The 18,395-nt window shown below is 45.0% G+C and overlaps 1 long non-coding RNA gene across 1 annotated transcript in view; it reads right to left on the reverse strand.

The window, feature by feature from the left end:
• Positions 1-3,064: 3,064 nt before the first annotated feature.
• Positions 3,065-18,395, reverse strand: part of LOC131482273 (uncharacterized) — a 444,806-nt gene continuing 429,475 nt past the window's right edge. Inside the window, exon 5 of the long non-coding RNA XR_009246844.1 lies at positions 3,065-3,186. This is a non-coding gene — a long non-coding RNA (uncharacterized LOC131482273). The remainder of the gene's footprint in view (positions 3,187-18,395) is intronic.

Genomic DNA, 18,395 nt, shown 5'->3' on the forward strand with positions numbered 1-18,395 from the left:
CCTCCATCTGTCATCTTAGAGCATCTTTCTCTTCCAACTGTTCTTAAATTAAATGACTATGTCTAGTGGGAGATTTTCTCGTGAAAGCTTAAGAGAATTTGTCCAAAGGCAAATTAAAACACTGCAATGTAATCACCCAACTCAACTCATTGCTTGGCTGGCCCCAGTGTCTACTTTTCTTGAAAGGAGTTAACCAACTGTTGGGCCCTGTACAGAGAAAAACAACTGGAGGAGAAACCTTCTCAAGAGGAGTTGGACTCTACCTGTGGGCTTAGGGGAAGAGAGGGCAGCTACAGAAAGGGCAGCTTAGCAGGCAGGGACCCTGAAGACCAAGGCAAGAAGAGAAGGGACTGGAAAAATGAACGAAAAGCATCTATCTCAAGTGCATGATGGCATCATGTGTTCACGGCCAGGTTACGACAGTCTTCCTTCTCTCACCCTTCGTCCCCCAGGGATGGACAAAGGTCCCTGCAACTTCAGTAGTCACAATGATGGGTGAGACTCATTAGCTTGGCTGGTCACTGCCCTTGTATCCCCTCCTGGCTCTATGCAAATCTACATCATCATCTGACCAGGAGAACAGTGTCCCCAACAATTCCAGCTCACATTAAGGAGACAACTGGACAGATCCACTAAGCATAAAGATCTTTACTGGAGCACTATTTCAAACTTTACTACCCATGTGCAAAAGATGAATCAAAAAACCGTGGTGCTTTCAATGCTGGAATGCAGTTCAGTTACTGAAAAAGGACTGAGAAAATCTATAGTTCATGGTATATTGTTGTGGACAGCATGTGTAAAAGGATATTCTTGGTACATTTGTATACCTATGAGATGTGTGTGTAAGAAGACATCTGATAAAATGAAGTCCAGAATAGCACTGTGTGCTCCTGGGTGGTGGGATTTTAATTTTCTTTATGCTATTAGAGCTTGCTTACATTTTCAAGATATTGTATGTCATCCTTACAGTCAGAACAAAAGCTTAAAGCCACATTGTATATGAAGGAAAAGTTAACAGCCTAGGAGTTACTATGCTCCTCTGCTTGAGTCTCCAAGCCCAAAAGGAGCCAGGTGGTGGACATGAGGTCTCACTGGGTCACGATGGGGTCAGGGAGTTGGACACTCCCGCCCTTTGTCATACTTCCTTGGATGTTTCGAGCTCAAGGAATGACAACAACAAGTGTTCACACTGAAGCAAACACTTATGCCAGGAAACGTGTGAATCCCTTCAAATGCATTTTCTCATTTAATCCTAAAAGGCCTCCCTTTTGGGTAGATGCTCTTATCATTCCAGTTTTCTGGAAAGTTTCCAGAAAAAACTCTGGGGCACAGGAGGTGGGCTGCCCACACCCAGTAAGAATCTGGAAGCCATTTCTGTAAGTTGTGCATCTGACCTCAGTCCTAACTACGCCTGACCAGATCTGAACTCAGCAGCAGGGCTGGGTAGCAGCTGCTTATTTCCATGCTAACCTAGGTTCCTACTGAGCTATCCTATTGCAAATGTGCTCTCCCACCAGCCTGTGCTCAGCAGACAAAATTGCACCAGGCCCCAGTGGGCTGCCTCTTGTCCCCCTGCCTATTGACACCATCAAGTCACCTACAGAGCATTAACTCCAATGTGGTCTTTCCCTTTGTGTCTTAAATGTCCCCATTTTCTCCGACTTCCCTCTCCGTTTCCTCTTAACCAGCTGAGTGACAGAAACTCAATGCTGACCACTTCATTAGCTGTTGACCTTGTCCCCCTGGCCTTCTGCCCGCTTCCTCTCCTGGGCAGGTTGTCTTACGTCATAAGTCCTTGTTAAAGGTCAGGACCTTTGAGCCATCAGCACTGGGCATGTTGTTTTTAATATATATCTAGAGAAATCAGGCCTGTCGGATCACATTAGGTCCTATTTATGGACTGCATGCCAATATTCACAGTGGAGATGAACTGTTACCTTTGAAATGTAATCACGGCTGGTTACTAAGGAGCACAGAACGGGATTATATTCCATTGGTGAGGCCCTTGTATCTTCCCCACCACTGCCAGGGCTACCCTTTCTCCTGAACAGAGAACATTCTTACAGTCACCTTGTAAGCTGGGCAGGCTGAGAGACACCACGTGGCACCCAAACTAGGTGTGCTTGTGAGTGTGGGAGGGATGGTCTCGCAAATGATAATTCAATGCCAGGGGAACCCAACTGGCATATCATTCCCACTGATGGTTGGTATCGTAATAAAACAGTAAAGCTCCATGCTGCTGTTTCTGCCATAATTTCCCTGCAGAAGGCACAGAAGGCACAAGATGGGGCATTTGAAGTGCAACTGCCCACTGGCTAGCCATGGTATTCCTGTTGTGGAGATGCCCCGTTGTATGGATGGAGAAGCTGAGGTTCAGAAAGGACCAGGGATGGGCCAGATTTCACAACAGCAATTCACCAGTAGGGGCTCTTGTGCTTTTGGCATGGCAACACCTGCTGTGTTTTGTGTGTGTGTGTGTGTGTGTGTGTGAATTTAAGTGGTACAGAGGCAGAATCACTCTGCAATCCCCCTTCAAAGAGGGGCTCATAATAGTTCAACCCGGCCCAAGAGCTCTTTTTAAAATTTGAGCCTGGGAATAAGCCAACCCTATTTCTTCCTTCTCCAGGATTGGTTTATAGTTCAATCCCACATCCCATGGGAGTCTGCTAGACAGACCCCTTAACAGAGATTAGAAATAGCTCTCACTGCCTATTTTAAGGAAAATGTGATGTCAGAAAAGGAGGCAGTGAAGGACACTAGGAGGACAAATCAGGCTGGACAATAAGGCCATCTGTTAGAGAGCTTCTCCAGGATGCCCCGGAGAGGAGGTGAGTAGGAACACTGACACAGGAACACTGGCGACAACACATTGGAGCAGGTGTGACTACTCTGCTACCTGTCCCACCAGCAAAGCCACTTTCCTGATAGAGAGACCGTGGTCAAACCTGTGGCTGACCCACCTCTTTCCGGGAGCCTCAGGCTTACCTCAAAGGCATCTCCTCACACTGCAACTTCCCCTGACTGGCTGAGAGTTTTGTTTGTGACTGTGTTAACCTACCTGTTGTGAAGCCGACTTTCAGTGAGAAACGAGAGCACTGGGATTCATCTCTGGGATGCCGACAAAGCTGGACATTGTCCAACGGCACTGGACTTGACTTCCGAAGGCCCCAAGCATGATCTTCTTAGCTAAAGAAGAGAAGAAAATATCAAACACTGTTGAGAAGATGAACAAATCTTTGTAGGACCCACAGTCCATGAACAATATAACCTTCCCAAGCAGTGTTGTCTCTAGGACGAGGGGTTACTGAAGTTGGCCTTAATGTAGCCAGTTTCACAAGCCAGTGACAGTTGTCTGTTATTCACTTGCATGGACATTGCTGTGAAAAAGGAGTTTTTCCAAAAGCAACTCACGCAGCAGGTGTTGTACAGGCAGGTCAAGCTGCCGTATGGGAAGCTTGCATCCAATTTTGGCATGTTTGGGAACGAGACTGCCCCTGCCTCTTCAGTGGCTTCCTGCTAATGCGCACCCTCGAAGGTGCTGCAGGAATAGCTCCAGTGCGGGGGCCCTGCCACCCACATGGGAGACCCGGGCATAGTTCCTGGCTGCTGGCTTCACAGCTTGGACTAAATGCTGCAGGCATTTGGGGGAGTGAACCAGCAGACGGAAGCACTTTTTCTTTTTTCATGTCTCATCCTTTCAAATAAACAGAGGCAAGCTTAGAAAACATGTAATGCATGCAGCCAACCCCAAAACAGCATCTGATGTTAATTACAAAGTATAAAACATCCCCAGTCAAACTCAAGCAATGTTGGTGGAAGGATTGGGATGAGAAAGAAAAACCGAAAGCAAAATCCTGTGCTAAGTGACTCTAAGTGCTGCTTCTCTCCTCAGCCAGGCATGCTCACTCCAGGGAAGGGATTCAACCGGTGTTAACTACTGAGCACTTGCCTGGCCTTCCGTTCCCCCTTCCCTGGGTAGCTGCGGTGAGTTGGCTGCCGAGATACAGCCCTGAACCTATCCATCACGCCCAAGGAAGAGAGAGTTAGAAAGGCAAACATTATCTGGAATCAATATCTTTACAAATCCAAAGGAAACCCCAGCCCCCGAAGGGTTAAGCCAGGCAAGGAAAAGCCATCAGGCTGTTTAGTGAGCTAATGTTTTTATTGATGGGGGAGGCCTTTAAGTCCCTAACAGGAAAAGTGGGGAAAGTGGCAGATTATTTGGCTGGAGAGAAAGGAGCTGGCAAGGGTCATTATACTCCACACTCGTTCCTATTCCTTGATTCAAACTCGGAAACCCAGCTAATGCACAAGACGTCCGTAACCTTGAATAATCTCGAACCCAAGGTGTTTTCCCTCCCTGCCACGCCCCCTCCCACTATGGCATCCACATCTTCCCCTAACAACTTGGCTGTAATGCACATCTCAGGCTAATGCCTGCACAGCAGAGCACATCTTCATTTAACAGCTGTGTTGTAAAGCACATCCAGGATAATCCATATTTCAACCTAACCACCCCAGCATAACACTTCAATCTAAGTCCCCCACTGTAGAGTACCTTGCAATCTAATACCCTCGTATAATGCATATCTCAGTCCATTATTTTCTATTTTGTAAGCCATATTTTGATATGTCTTTTCCATTAAGGGGAAGGACTGTTTGGAGACAATGGCTATTCCTGCACTGAAAGCTTCTGTGGCTTCTCCATCGTCCTTGGGTGACAGCTGCTGATGGATACGCTTCTGAACTTTCACCTTTGCCATCATGGGTTCAACTCTTGGCTTGTTTCTAGACTTCAAGCCTTAAGCATCCTGTTGGGAGCAGGGGTGACCAGAGAGCCCTCCTCCGTCCTGACAGGCCTTCTCTGGTGCTAACTAGCAGGGCGGGCCACCTTGAAAGATCAGAGTTTACCTCGGGAGAGGGCTGTCAGAGGTCAATGTCAGGGTCAGGGGTCAGGGTGTAGCTGCTGGCTAATAGAGTGTAAGCTAACACTGTTGTCAAATTGCTGGGCTAAAAGACAATGGCTGCCTCCCACAGATGACCTTACCCTGGGGGAGGAGGCTATTGGCTTTATTGGAAACCTGCCAGTCTCAGAGGTGATGGAAATGGGCAATCACAGCTAAGGATGGCTTGGCTGTTGATGGAAAGCCACTGCTGTGGTTGGTCTCCAGCGGAGAGGCCTGCACAGCTCCTTATTGACTTAGTTTTCCACATATAATGGATCTTTCCTCTGTTTTGCATGCAGCTGGACAGCCGTTCCAGCCTTGGGGGCGCACTGGGGTGTCTCGCAAACATAGATATTCATTGGAGAGCCACCAGGCCATGTTGCCCCTAATGACGGGATGTCACAACTTCCTATTGCTATTTGAATGGGTTCATTGGTTCTTGCAAGAAAATCAACCCAGACCAAGTTGCAAACAGATATAAAGCAAGGCATTTGGCTGAATAGCACAAAACACAATAAATGTGTTTCGAAACAGACACACTGTTCTATTTGAAGCCCAGTCTCATGTTTTCAACTTAAACCATCTAAGAGGAGGAAACTAGATTTCCCTACTAGTGGCACATCATTAGGCAAATGGTTTCAGATACTCAAAGCAAAGGAGTTTACTAAAGTCTTAGAATTCCAACCTTTCCCAGCAGAGTATAAATTCATGGAGAACACAGAATTGAGATACAAAGTGAACTTTAGGGATGGGTATTTGGCCTAGCAGTTAAGACAATGCTTAGAACATCTGTATTTCACACATGAATTTAATTCCCGGCTCTTAAATTTCCACCTTTCTGCTAAGGCAGACCCTGTGAGGCAGTGGATGATGGTTCAAGTAGCTGTGTCTTTGTCAGCCATATGAGAGACCTGGCTGGAGCTTGTGGCTCCTGGCTTCAGCCTCGAAATATGAGAAATATTTTGGAAATGGAGCCATTGATGAGAAATCTCTCTCTCTCTCTCTCTGCTTCACAAATTAAAAAAACCCCACAAACTTTAAAAGATGATCTTTATAAAAGGCATATAGATCATGGAGGATTGTAAGCCAATGCAAAGCCACAATGTAACCTACTAAGATTACAGTAAACAACTAGAAAGCAAAAATAGAGGAATAGTTCACTGATGGCATAAGGTTATTCTATTTTCCATTCCTTGGGAAAATCCATACAGACATGGGAGTCCTAATCCTTAGGTCTCTAACTTAGAGATGGGGAAGCATCAGGGAGCATCAGGGAGGGCATGGAAGCAAAGTGAGGTCATTAAGTGAACTTGAATTGTTTTTTTTTTCTATGGAATAGAAATTGTTTTTTTTCTATGGAATAGGCAGGACAAGTGATGTGGCTTTGGCCACATCAGTGTGATACGATGGTACATGGCAAGATATTGGCTTGACTTTGGGAAGTAGTGCCACATTTTGCACCTCAGGTTCTCCTTTCTGTGTTAAAGGGGATTTCATTATTCACCTAAGACAGCTTCCAAGATGACTTAACTCAGATGTGGAATTGTCAGTGGAATGCCCGGTACAACATTCATATTCAAAACACATTCATTTCCTAGTCTCTTAACCTGCAGCAGGGGCTTTGGACAATAGACCTTCATTAGTGAACATGCAAGAGAGCCATCTATGAGAGGACTTCAAAAAAAAAGTGGTGGAAATTGGAATTGAATGATAAATTTGGTATATTTGGCTTAGCAGTTAAGCTGCTGGTTAAGAGCCTACATCAGAGTACCTGGCTCACTCCTGGGCTCCAGCTCACAGCTCCCACTTACCACTGATGATGCTGGGAGGCAGCAGCCATGGCTCAAGTAATGGGTTCCTGCAACCCACACTGAAAAGCTGGATTGAATTCCCCATCTTTTGGTTTTGGCTTGACCCGGTCCTGGTCATTGCAGACATTTAGGATTAAACTAGCAGATGTGTGGTCTCTTTTTCTCTCTTTCTCTATGTTGCTGTCTTTTTCTGCCTCTCAAAGAATTTTTGAAATTCATGTATATAAGGGGGCTTCAAAAAGTTCAAGGAAAATGTGTTATGAAAACACTGCATGGATTTCAATACTGTTTTATGCCAAAGTAAACTTATCTTTTGCTTCTGTTTTGAAGTAGCTTCGGATTTACAAAGTTTAGATAAATTTCACTTGATGGCACAGAGATGATTTAGACCAGTACAAACTATGACCTGTTGACTAAATCTGGCTCACTGCTTACTCTGGTAAATCAAGTCTTACTGGACCACAACCAGGCTTACCCATCTACCCATTATAAATGAGTATGATTCTTTTTGCACCACAACAGCAGATATGAGTTCCTGAAGCAGAGAAACCATTTACACCAAACAGCAAAATATTCAGTATCCAGCCTCCAGTCTGGATTTACACCAATAGAAAACTCTTTCTTTCCTTTGTTTAAAAGTAAAACTTACATGGAAAACCTAATATGCAAGGTAGGTTTAAGTAAAAAGTATTTCCCCAGGGAGCTTAACTTTTCTGCTGTTGGGCATCAATACTTTGTTCTTATTAGAAGTTAGAAAGCAGGCACCATGGTGCCATGGAACAATCTTTAGTGAGGACCTGGGGAACCCCTGGGGATTCCAGAAAAGCCTAGGAACACAGGGATCTCCTAGTAGATTCCTGAATGGTTTAGTGGCTCTTCCACACCAGGCACAGCTTGGTCTGGTTCTACTGTTGTAGTTTTAGGCCAATGGGGAGTTGGGCAGACAACATAATTTGTTTATATTTCCATTTCCTTATCTAAAAAATTAGGGTAATTGTATTTGTCTCACAATTTGTTGTAAAGTTTTACATATACATACAACATATTTATACATAAAATAGCCTGGCTCATTGTTAGTGCTCAAGAAACATCAGTAATTATTGTTGATGTTTTGTATTAATCACACTAATGTAATATTGTCAACCCATATATTAATATTACTGTGTATTATTTACCAATATCAACATTACTAATACTAAACGTTAAGCACACTGATGTAATATGTTAATATTTTAAAACCATTTATGTATTTTTTGAGAAGCAGAGCCAGAGAGACAGACAGAATTCCCATCTGCAGGCTCATTCCCCAAATGCCTGCTGCAACCAGAGGGTCAAGAGCTAACAACCCAACCCAGGTCTCCCACCCAGTCAAGTACTTGAGCCCTCACTGTTGCCTTTCAGAGTCTGTATCAGCAGAAGTGGGAGTCAGGTGTTCAATTCCAGCTCTCCAGAGTGGGCTGTGTGCATTCTGGCTGAAGCTTAACTGCTAGGTGAGACATATATCCCAATACATGAATACTGATAATAAAAATTAATCAATTTGTGATTTAACATTTTGGGACTTCGTGCTCTGGTGATCATCTACTGTATTTTTCTAGAAATTCCTAGTAAACTTTTTTTCTTTAAGATTGATTTATTTTTATTTGAAAAACAGATTTTACAGAGAAACAGAAAGATAAGGTCTTTCATCTGCTGATTCATTCTCCAAAGGCCACAAATGGCCAGAGCTGAGCTGATCAGATGCTGGGAGCCAGGAGCTTCCTCCGGCTCTCCCACACAGGTGCAGGGTCCCAAGGACTTGGGCCATCCTCCCCTGTTTCTCCAGACCACAAGCAGAGAGCTGGATAGGAAGTGGAGCAGCCAGAACACAAACTGGTGCCCGTGTGGGAGGCCGGCACTTGCAGTTGAAGGATTACCCTGCCATACCATCCTGCTGGTCCTCCTAGTGATATTCTGATGATGAGCTAATTACTTCAGTGCTCACTTAGCACAGATGCTATGCCCAAAGTTGTCAGTAAATGGATCAAAGTCCATTCTGTCCCAGCGCATGCCCTGTCTTCTCTTTCTCAGCGCCCAGGGGTGTTTATAGCTCCACACCTTCCACGGAGTCTCAGAGTGACACAACTGCTCAAAACAACTTTCGATGACTCTGTCTCTGACTGGTGCACAATTAATTTTTCAACTAGCAGTTTGGTTTCAGTGCCTACAAAGTAATTACATCACAAAAGCTGTCAGGGAATGTGAAAGAAACAATGCTTATTATTTAATATTTATTGAGTGTCTTCATTGTGATATGTAGATTCCTAGCTGAACCCTGAGTGGCTGTTAAAGATGACAACACAGCACAGGCAGATGTACCCTGGAGCGCAGGCCGGCAGTCCTTGGGGGTTCCAGTGCTCCAATGATGCCATCTGTCCCACTACTCAGTTCAGCAGTGCATTTTGGGTTGAATGGTGGTTTCTGAAGCTTGCAATCCCTAAGTGCATTTTCTACAGTTTGATTCCAAAATGCTAACTTCCAAAGCTGATATTCAAGGCTCTCCTGGACTAAGCAGAAGGAGACTCTGGGGAGTTATGACTTCCACCATTTGTTCAACTTCAGCTGCTGGATACAAGACTATCCTTTGCAGAGTTTGGGAGGAGTGTGGCTCACCAGTTAAACATGGCAGCTCAGGCAGTCAGACAGCCCTAGGCTTTAGACCTGCCCCTTATTGACTCACAGCAGGAGAAGCCTGGAGGGCAGTATGCACAGAATTTATCTTTGGGATGACTAAAATGTATTTTCTTTAAAGACTGTTTTAACTTATTTTAAAAACAAAGTTACAGAGAGAAAGAAGAGAGACGTTTCACTCCTAATAGCCACTGCTGGACCAGGTTGAAGTGAAGAGCCCAAAACTCCATCTAGGTCTTCTATATAGGTGGCAGGGATCCAAAGCACTAATATATCTGCTTCTGGTTACCAAACACACTAGATCAGAGATAGAGCAGCTGAGACTTGAACTAATGCTCATATGGGACACTGACATCGCAAGTAGTGGTTTAACTCACAGTATCACAACACTGGCCCAAGTGAAAATGTTCTATAATTGAACTTGGGGTGATGAACCTGTAAAAATACCCTGCAAATAAATAAAAAAATTCACTGTATACTTTCCTGCTTGAGTTTCAACAGGTGTTAAAAGAATGGACAAATATATCAAGATTTTTTTTTGGAACAATGAAAATTTAAGGAAAAAGATTATTCAGTTATGTGCTCTAGTATCTGGAAGCTGGCTGGCCACAGTGATTGCAGAGTGTATACACAGGCCATGTAAAACGCGAGCCATGTACTTTTGTTCAAAAATGCATGGGCAGGTGTTTGGCCTGGTGCTAAGAAGCAGGTTAAGATGTTCACATCCCACAAGCAAGCGCTGGGATTCAGGTCCCAGTGGTAGCTCCTGACTCCAGCTTCCTGAGGGGCAGTGGGGGGTCTCTGCTGCCCATATTGGAGACCTGGATTGACCCTCAGTTGCAGGCTCTGACCTGGCCTAATCCGACTGCTATCCCAATATGAAGGAACCAACAGATGAAGGCTTGCTTGCTTTCTTTTTCATCTGTCTTCCGATGGATCTCTCAAATGACTAGAAAAATTTGGGTACATGTTCACAAAACCAAATAATTCACTTACTTTGAGTGTGTGGTATTTACACTTTCATAATAAAAAACCAGAACTAGTTCACAAAAGTAAAAAAATCTCATATACATCAGTTACATATATTCTAACAGAATTAGATGTGACTCTTAATTTTCTACTGTTTTATATGTCTGTGCTTTACAAAATTTCCATAACAAATTTCAGTTATAGTGGGAAAAGGTAGATGTTGCAAAATAAATTGCACAACACAGACAAAAGGTAAGAGAGGAACAGAGTTTTGGTTAATGCAGGTTAATTAGAAGAGTTGTGCAGGAGAAATGAGGGAGGTGATGTTGAGAAAAGGGTCCTGGGATGAGAAAGGAATGTCACAGGAGGAAAGCCCAAGTAATGCAGCTCACACAGCCCTTACGGGGAACAAATGGGGTAAATGGGCTACAGATAAATTGTAGGAAATGCTTAAGGAACTGAGACAAGGGTAGAATCTGGTATCAGAACATAGCTACTCAAAGGATGTGGTGATTGATTAGTGATGCCTGCCACAGGTGCAGGGATGGAGAATGATGGCATCCGTGTACAGCATGTTTTCTGCTTCTGGAGGAGTACCACTTGGAACGTGCCTGGTTTCATTGTGTAAGTCCCTGCGAAATGAAAACCTACTGAACTTCTGCCTTACACACTGAGGTCTGACATGCTGACATGGGGGTTTCATCATGGATGCTTCAATCCCCACGCTCCTTGAATCAAAACCAGGAAGAATTCATGTGATAACTTGGGCCTGGCAGTTGGGGAAGGGGGTTGCCTAAAGAAAAATGAACTCTCCGTTCTCAGTACTGGATACAAAGAATGGAGGGGCGGTGTGTGGGGCAGGAGTGGAGATAAGGGTGGAGTTGGCACCTTTGTATGCCCCTAGGTCTGTTGGTTACTGTGGGAGAGGGGTGGACTGGTGCTCACTGTTACCCTTGAAAAATATTGTAGTACAACCTAGGCTCCCCAAAACTGTTCTGAATGATGATGAAATCATTCAACCAGCACAATCCTGGATTTTGTTAAACTCCAGTTGGTCCTAACCTTAGCAAATAGCAAAACACACGTACACCAACACACACACACACACACACACACACACCCGGCAACAAATACAAACACCACCTGTGTCTGCTTTTCCTGCCCTCCAGTGTGTGTATAGTCAAGACCTCACTCCATCCCTAGCTGTCAGAAATGGTGACAGGTGTGGGGACTGTTCAGGCTTCATCAAGGGAGATTACATTTTTTTTAAACCCAAATTATTTTCCATTGTAGATGTTTAAATCCATACTAAGTACAGATTAATGCAGGAAGCAGCTCCGAAGGATAGACACAGTGTGGGAAGGAATAATAGTAAATGACATTGTTCGGGATGGGTTCCATCTCAGACTAGAGAAGTGTTAGGATTTAACAGCTATCTAAAGAAAACATGTTGCTTGGGGATCGCTGGCTGCTTTCACCAACACCCAAACTTTGTACACAAACTAGGGGCCTCCAGCATTTCTTTTTTACATGATCGGAATTAATAATGCAGATAAACCCCAAACAAATCAGGATTAGTGTTAACCACATCTTGAGGTTTAGGATGCTATAGGAAAATGAAAAGAGAGGGGGTGGGGAGGAACAGGTTGCTTAAAAAAAAAAAATGCTTGGACTACTGGGTGAAGGGAGCTGGGGGAGGGGGTAATAGCGGGAAGTGAAGACCAGCTGAGCTGGGTAATCAAAGCCCTTCTCATTGCCACAGCTCTGGAGAAGTGTTCAAAGGCTCTTTCCTGACCACAGGCTGAGCAAGGTCAAGAGTGAAATGTGGTTGGCGCGAGGCGTGGGGCAGGGCGAGGGGAGTGTCTGGGATTTTTGGAGCGCTCTGCTATCTGGCTTTGTCAGGGGGCAGTGAGCTGGATGGTCAGATCTGAGCTTCCCCTCAGGAAGCACGTTCGATGTTTCTGGCCGCTGGACAGCAGAAATCCCATCCAATGTGCCAAACCAGCAAAGGAAAGAAACGTTGAGGCCTGACAATAGCTTCCTCCCAGAGCTCTCAACTTGAGTCCAAGAGTCCTCTCATCTTTCTTTTTTTTTTTAACAATTTGTTTTTTTGACAGCTAGTTGCACCTTGGTATGCACTTTGAAGAAAGCATTTAGATTTCTTAAATACATCTGCCTTTTAAAGAAATCAGTTATCATTACCTGTGTCTGCGTTGAAGGTCACGAGAGCAGACACAAGCCCTTCGGCTTCTGTTCCCCTGACTTTCCTTGCATGCACCCTACAATGGCTGCAGAAGAGGAAGACCGAGTCCTTTCCTTCCAGCCACTGTTGCGGATAGAATTCTTGGCAAATCAGGATCTCAGTAATTCCCTCCATTCTCAGCGAAGCTGGATTCTCAGTCCCCGGTCATGTGGCTGCCGAGATGTCAACTCTCTGTTGTGTAGCCAAGAGTGGAGGCAAGCATTGCACAAAAGTCAACTCTCTCCAGCATCATGGCCCAAACGACTCAGCAAGTGTCTGGCTTTCTCACTTCCTCCTGGGTTGCTGAGCTGCAGCCCACGCAGGTTCTGGCAGCCGTGTGACATGGCTCCTGGATGTGCCTGTGAGCAGCTGGCCTCTCTGGTCAATGTATCCATCTCAGTGCTGTCCTAATGGCCAAGTCACCAGGCTGGGTTGAAGGTGTTTTCTTTTTTTTTCTTTTTTAATTTTTGAAGTTTTGAGAATCATGCCTCCCATCTGTTTCCTGTTCCGTTTTCAACACTTCTCTCCCCTGCACCTCTGATTGGGCACACACCACCTCTGGACAGTCACTCCTCCTCGTCTGTGAAATAACAAGAGTCTGGCTGGCAATTTTATTATCCTTGTGGACTTGCCATTCTGTCTCCCCCAAGATGTAACAGAATGGAAAGAAATTCATGCCTTGGGGCAAGGGGATGGGGCCCTTTTCTCAGTCCCGGATGTGACTGTTGTGCAATTGCTGGTCATTTGTTGTCATTCTGGAGTAGGCCGAGTACAGGAAAAGCAACGGACATTTTAGGGACTTGTGATAGTTACCATGGTAATTGGAGCTTTTGTAAATAGCAGTAGATTCTAGGGAAGGAGCTCAAGTCAAACACAAAAGGCTCAACCTGCAGAAAACCTCACATTACTAATGACGGGTGAGGAGTGGGGAGATGGCTGTAGTGAGGGACCTTCAGAAAACAACTCTCCAGGGAAGCTCCGACTGCGATGACCAGGAAGCAGGAGCCGAATGCTGCACCAAGGACTGTTTTTAGCTTTCCTGTTCACTTTAAAACAGCTCTGTACTTGATCCACAAGACCCTAGCAGCACACACCAAGAGGCTTTGGGCTTTCGTGATCAACAGAAAGGATGTTATTTCTCCACAAATCTGGGTGCATCTCCCAGACACCAGGGCCCTTCCTGGTAAGAGAGAGCTAAGTGGAAATTCAGCCCTGATCTCAGGCCTCCAGTTGCCACGCAGGCAGACAACAGGCGACACACTGGGGGTGGATACAAGTGATAGGGTAATATGTGTCATTATATTTGTACACATATTTTAGATGTGTGTCACTACACACACATCCATTCTAGTACCCCACTCCCCTTAAACATATGAAGATGTTCAATCCCTGGTAACGATACTATATTTGCCTGTAACCTACACGAGTCTTAGTTGTGTGACTTAAGACATCTTTACGGGGCCCGGCGGCATGGCCTCGCGGCTAAAGTCCTCGCCTTGAAAGCCCCGGGATCCCATATGGGCGCCAGTTCTAATCCCGGCAGCTCCACGTCCCATCCAGCTCCCTGCTTGTGGCCTGGGAAAGCAGTCGAGGACGGCCCAAAGCTTTGGGACCCTGCACCCGCGTGGGAGACCTGGAAGAGGTTCCTGGTTCCCGGCTTTGGATCGGCGCGCACCAGCCAGTTGCGGCTCACTTGGGGAGTGAAACATCGGATGGAAGATCTTCCTCTCTGTCTCTCCTCCTCTCTGTATATCCGGCTTTCCAATAATAATAAAATCTTTTTTAAAAAAAGACATCTTTACGTCACTTATAATACCTAAAACAGTGTATATGCTATAGGAATAGTTGTTTTATCATATTGCTTACAGGGCAATGACAAAAAGCCTCTACAAGTAGGTTTAGTAGATGAAGTTTTTATCAAATATTTTCAGTCCATGGTTGGTTGAATCCATGCTTGTATAAACATCCAAAACAGACAGGAGAAATAATGCTGGAGCCACGAGCAGAAACTCCACCCAGGTCTCCCAGGTGAGTGGCAGGAGCCCGAGGCCCAAGTCCAGGGGCCACGGCTTTCTGCCTCTCCGGGTGTGCATTAACACAAAGTTGGAAGTGGGAGTGGAGTTGGGCCTCAAACCCAGGCATTCCTACGTGGAGGGACCTTCGGAAAGCAACACTCCATGGAAGCTCCGACTGTGATGAGCAGGAAGCAGAAGCTGGACTGTCTTCCCTCCAGGAAGACACAACAGCGGTGTCACTTTTCTCCCTCCCCGCCCCGTAAATAGAAAAAGAAGTGGATTCCCTATCCCTGGCAGTAGTTCATTGTTTCCCATTTTACATAATTGAAATGGAGAAAGTTTTCAAAGTTTGAACAGTGGTAATTAAATCTGAATTGGAGAGGATATTTGTAATTTTGAATGCTTCAATTCTGAGAGGAAAAAACTGTGTAATGTTGTTGGCCAAATGACCCTAGTCATTAAGATTCCTACGGCATTATTTAGCTAGTTGGCTTTTTATAACACCCTGAGGTTTGCTGCAAGCATCAGAGAAAGCCATGGGCCTCAGCAGCAGGAGAAGGGTTTCAGAGAGGGAACCTCTGAGGGCAAAAAGCCACCCCTGGGTTTTTTGCTGACAATTCACACGAGCCTTTGTGGATACCCTAAGACCAGGGAGCTGAGACGAGTGCAGAAAAGTGAACAGAAATAACTTTTTTTTTTTTTTTGGTGAGGCCAATGGAAATCATGTCCAGATCCAGGAAAAGAAAAATGAGACAGGAAAGGCAGGGCCACATTTTTGAAGGAAATCATGCGGTATTTTGGTAATCCTTTGTTGATGAAAAAAAAATTAGCAGCACATTAATTATGTCCTAAGAATGGGGCGTTGCTGCTCTTTGGTCTTTCCAAGGCTGGGCCAGCAGGCCAAGCATTCACTCCTCTGCCACCTGGAAACTTTGGGTGGCTGGACACGCCCTGGGAGCACCTCCACGGGGCTGGAAATGTGATCTGGGCAGGAGTGTAGAATAGAGGAGGCTATTGCACAAGACATTTGATGGCAACCAAGTTGCTTTCGGCCTTTCTGAGACCTGCAGCATTCAGACAGTACGAAGCAGTGAAACTGGATATGCCAAGAAAGAGCTCTCCTCTCTCTCCTCCCTCCCTCCCTTCCCTCTCTCCTCCCTCCTTCCCTTCCCTCTCTCCTTCTGTCCATATTCTCTTCCTCTCTTTATTCCTCCCTGTCCTTTCTTCTGTTTCTCTTTTTCAGATTCCTTTTTGGCAGTTACTCTATAACTTTTAACATGACAATGAACATCTGAGAATCTATTTAGGAAGGCAGGAGGCTTACTTCAGCTCTCAGGTTGGGAGGTTCACAGGCCAATTCCAGCGGCTCTGATATCATCAGTCTGGCGAGGTTGGGGAATGGCAATGGAGGAACACGTACTGACGTACAGAGGAAAGATACTGGGGGAGCTAGGAAACACAGAGAGCCAGAGAGTGAGAGCGTGAGAGCCTAGGCCCAAGTCAGCTTTTATAATCCAAATTCTTGTGAATACTACCTCCTGAAGTCATGCTGCCAAGTGACTCAAGGACCTCCTACACAGTTTACCTCCTGGACACCATGGTTGGATTGTTTCTGCTGTTTCCCTACAACGACATCCAGGGCCACAATTCTTCAACACAAGGCTTTTTTTTGGGGGGGGGTTGGGGCGAAGGGTGTACTCAGACTATTATCCAGAAAATAGCAGTTACACACACACACACACACACACACACACACACGTTTCACAAAAACTTAGACCTCTATATTCAGATATAAAGACCCAAAACCCAACCTGAACTCTTCTCCCAGTAGAATTAAGTGGGTAATCACCACTTTCTTTAGTGATCCATATGACATTAGGTATACGTGCCTGTGGGAATCTATATGGGCAAATGTTGATTGCCCCCTCCTCTGGCCCTTGAACCTTGTGTGGCCCATGGGACAACAGCCAATGTGCCACGCACAGGCAAAACTGGAAAAGTGCTTGTGTGTGGAGATCTCTGAAGGCCTGGGAACCCTGAGAGCAGCACACACAGCAGCGTGGGCTCCTCCTGGAAGGCTAAGAGGACAGTTTCAGCTCCTACTGAGCCTCTGCCCATGTGGGAAGCAAGGCTCTTCTTGCTTGTCCTTGTTAGCCAAGCTGACTTGGGCCAGAAGAAACACCCAGCTTCCCCACAGAACAGGGAAAAGCAATTTATTGTTTTAAGCTACTACGTTTGGGGGTGGTTTGTGATGTGGCAAAAAGCTGCACAACCAACCATAACCACACTGGTTATTTTTCCCCTTTCAGCTCTGCTCAGAGGGACTGCTCTCCTTAAGTACAGGCATTGTTCAGCTATGTGGTTATTAACTGTTGTACAACAGCAAGCATCCCATTCTGGTTAAGAGTATTATTAAGGATTCCCAAGTAGTCAGTTGCTTTCGGATGTGTTTATGGCCCGATTTCACCAGGAGCAGTGTTTCTCACTCAAGCTGCAAGGAACAAGTCCCAAGGATGACAACTGCTGTTGGGGCTGTACAGGTGTGGGTTTCCACTCTCTTCTCTTCCTTCCCTATAGCCACATTTTCTAATCTTGGAGGCTGGCTCAATCCTTTCTTCTATCTACTTATCCCTTATTACTGCTATCATAATCTCATTTCTTAATTGCTTCTTCCTAGTTAGTATCTCTCTTATCACAAGGGGAAGACAAAAGGATATTAGGGTTGCGGAGCACTGTTAGCAGAACAGGAATTTTGTCCTGGTAAGGTTATTCTATCTGGTGTGGGGATGGGGGTGGGGAAGAGAATCCCACAGCCAGCCAGCTACCCACCCAGTGATTCCTCCACCTTTGGTCTGTATCTTTGCAATGGACTGAACCTTGCTGTTGTGTTCCTGAATCTATTTGTTGAAATCCTAACCCCCTCATGATGGAAGAGAAAAGGTGTGACTCTGGAAGGTGATTAGGTCTCCCTCTTTCTGCCAAGTCAGGACAGGAACATGCAACCTGAAAAGTGGTCCCTCCCGGAGTCTGACCGTGTCAACCCCTTGATCTGAAGTTCCACTACTAGAACTGGGAGAAGACTTCCTGTTGCTTATCGGTTGCCTATTGTTCCTACTGAGGCTGCTTGCCAACAGCACCCAAACCCCAACACACAAGTCTACTGTGTACAAACGACAGCGGAAGACAGGGTATGGCATGGTGTACAAAACCTGCCGAAAGATGAGCTTCCTCTCTACAGGACCTAATTTTTCCCATGACCCTTTGCAACCAAGGTAATGTGCAGCACAAAACAGGCTACTTTCTGGAATAACTTGTACAATTAACTGGAGTTTATGATGGAAGGCTATATATGCACACCCCAATAAGTACATTTAAACATCATGAATGCATGGACTTAAGTAATAACAAATCTGCTTTTAAAAGATATCTGTACATAATTTTGTGTGCGTGTGTAATTCTTAAATTATAAACTTTTCACTCATATTGAGGATAAAATACATATATTGTAGGTTAATTTTTGATGGGGATAACTGAGTTAATTTGCTTTTTAAAAAGCAAGTGCGTTTTAAAAATAACAGCTTTCTTAAGATATAATTTACATGCCATAAAATTTACCCCTTTAATGTATTTAAATCAGTGCATTTTAGCGATTCCCAGAATTGTGTAACAATAATCATTATCTACTTTCACAGCATTTCCATAAACTCCTTCCCCCCAAAATTATGCCTGTTAGTAGTCACTC

This window comes from Ochotona princeps, chromosome 16, assembly GCF_030435755.1.
Source record: "Ochotona princeps isolate mOchPri1 chromosome 16, mOchPri1.hap1, whole genome shotgun sequence".
Taxonomy (NCBI): domain Eukaryota; kingdom Metazoa; phylum Chordata; class Mammalia; order Lagomorpha; family Ochotonidae; genus Ochotona; species Ochotona princeps.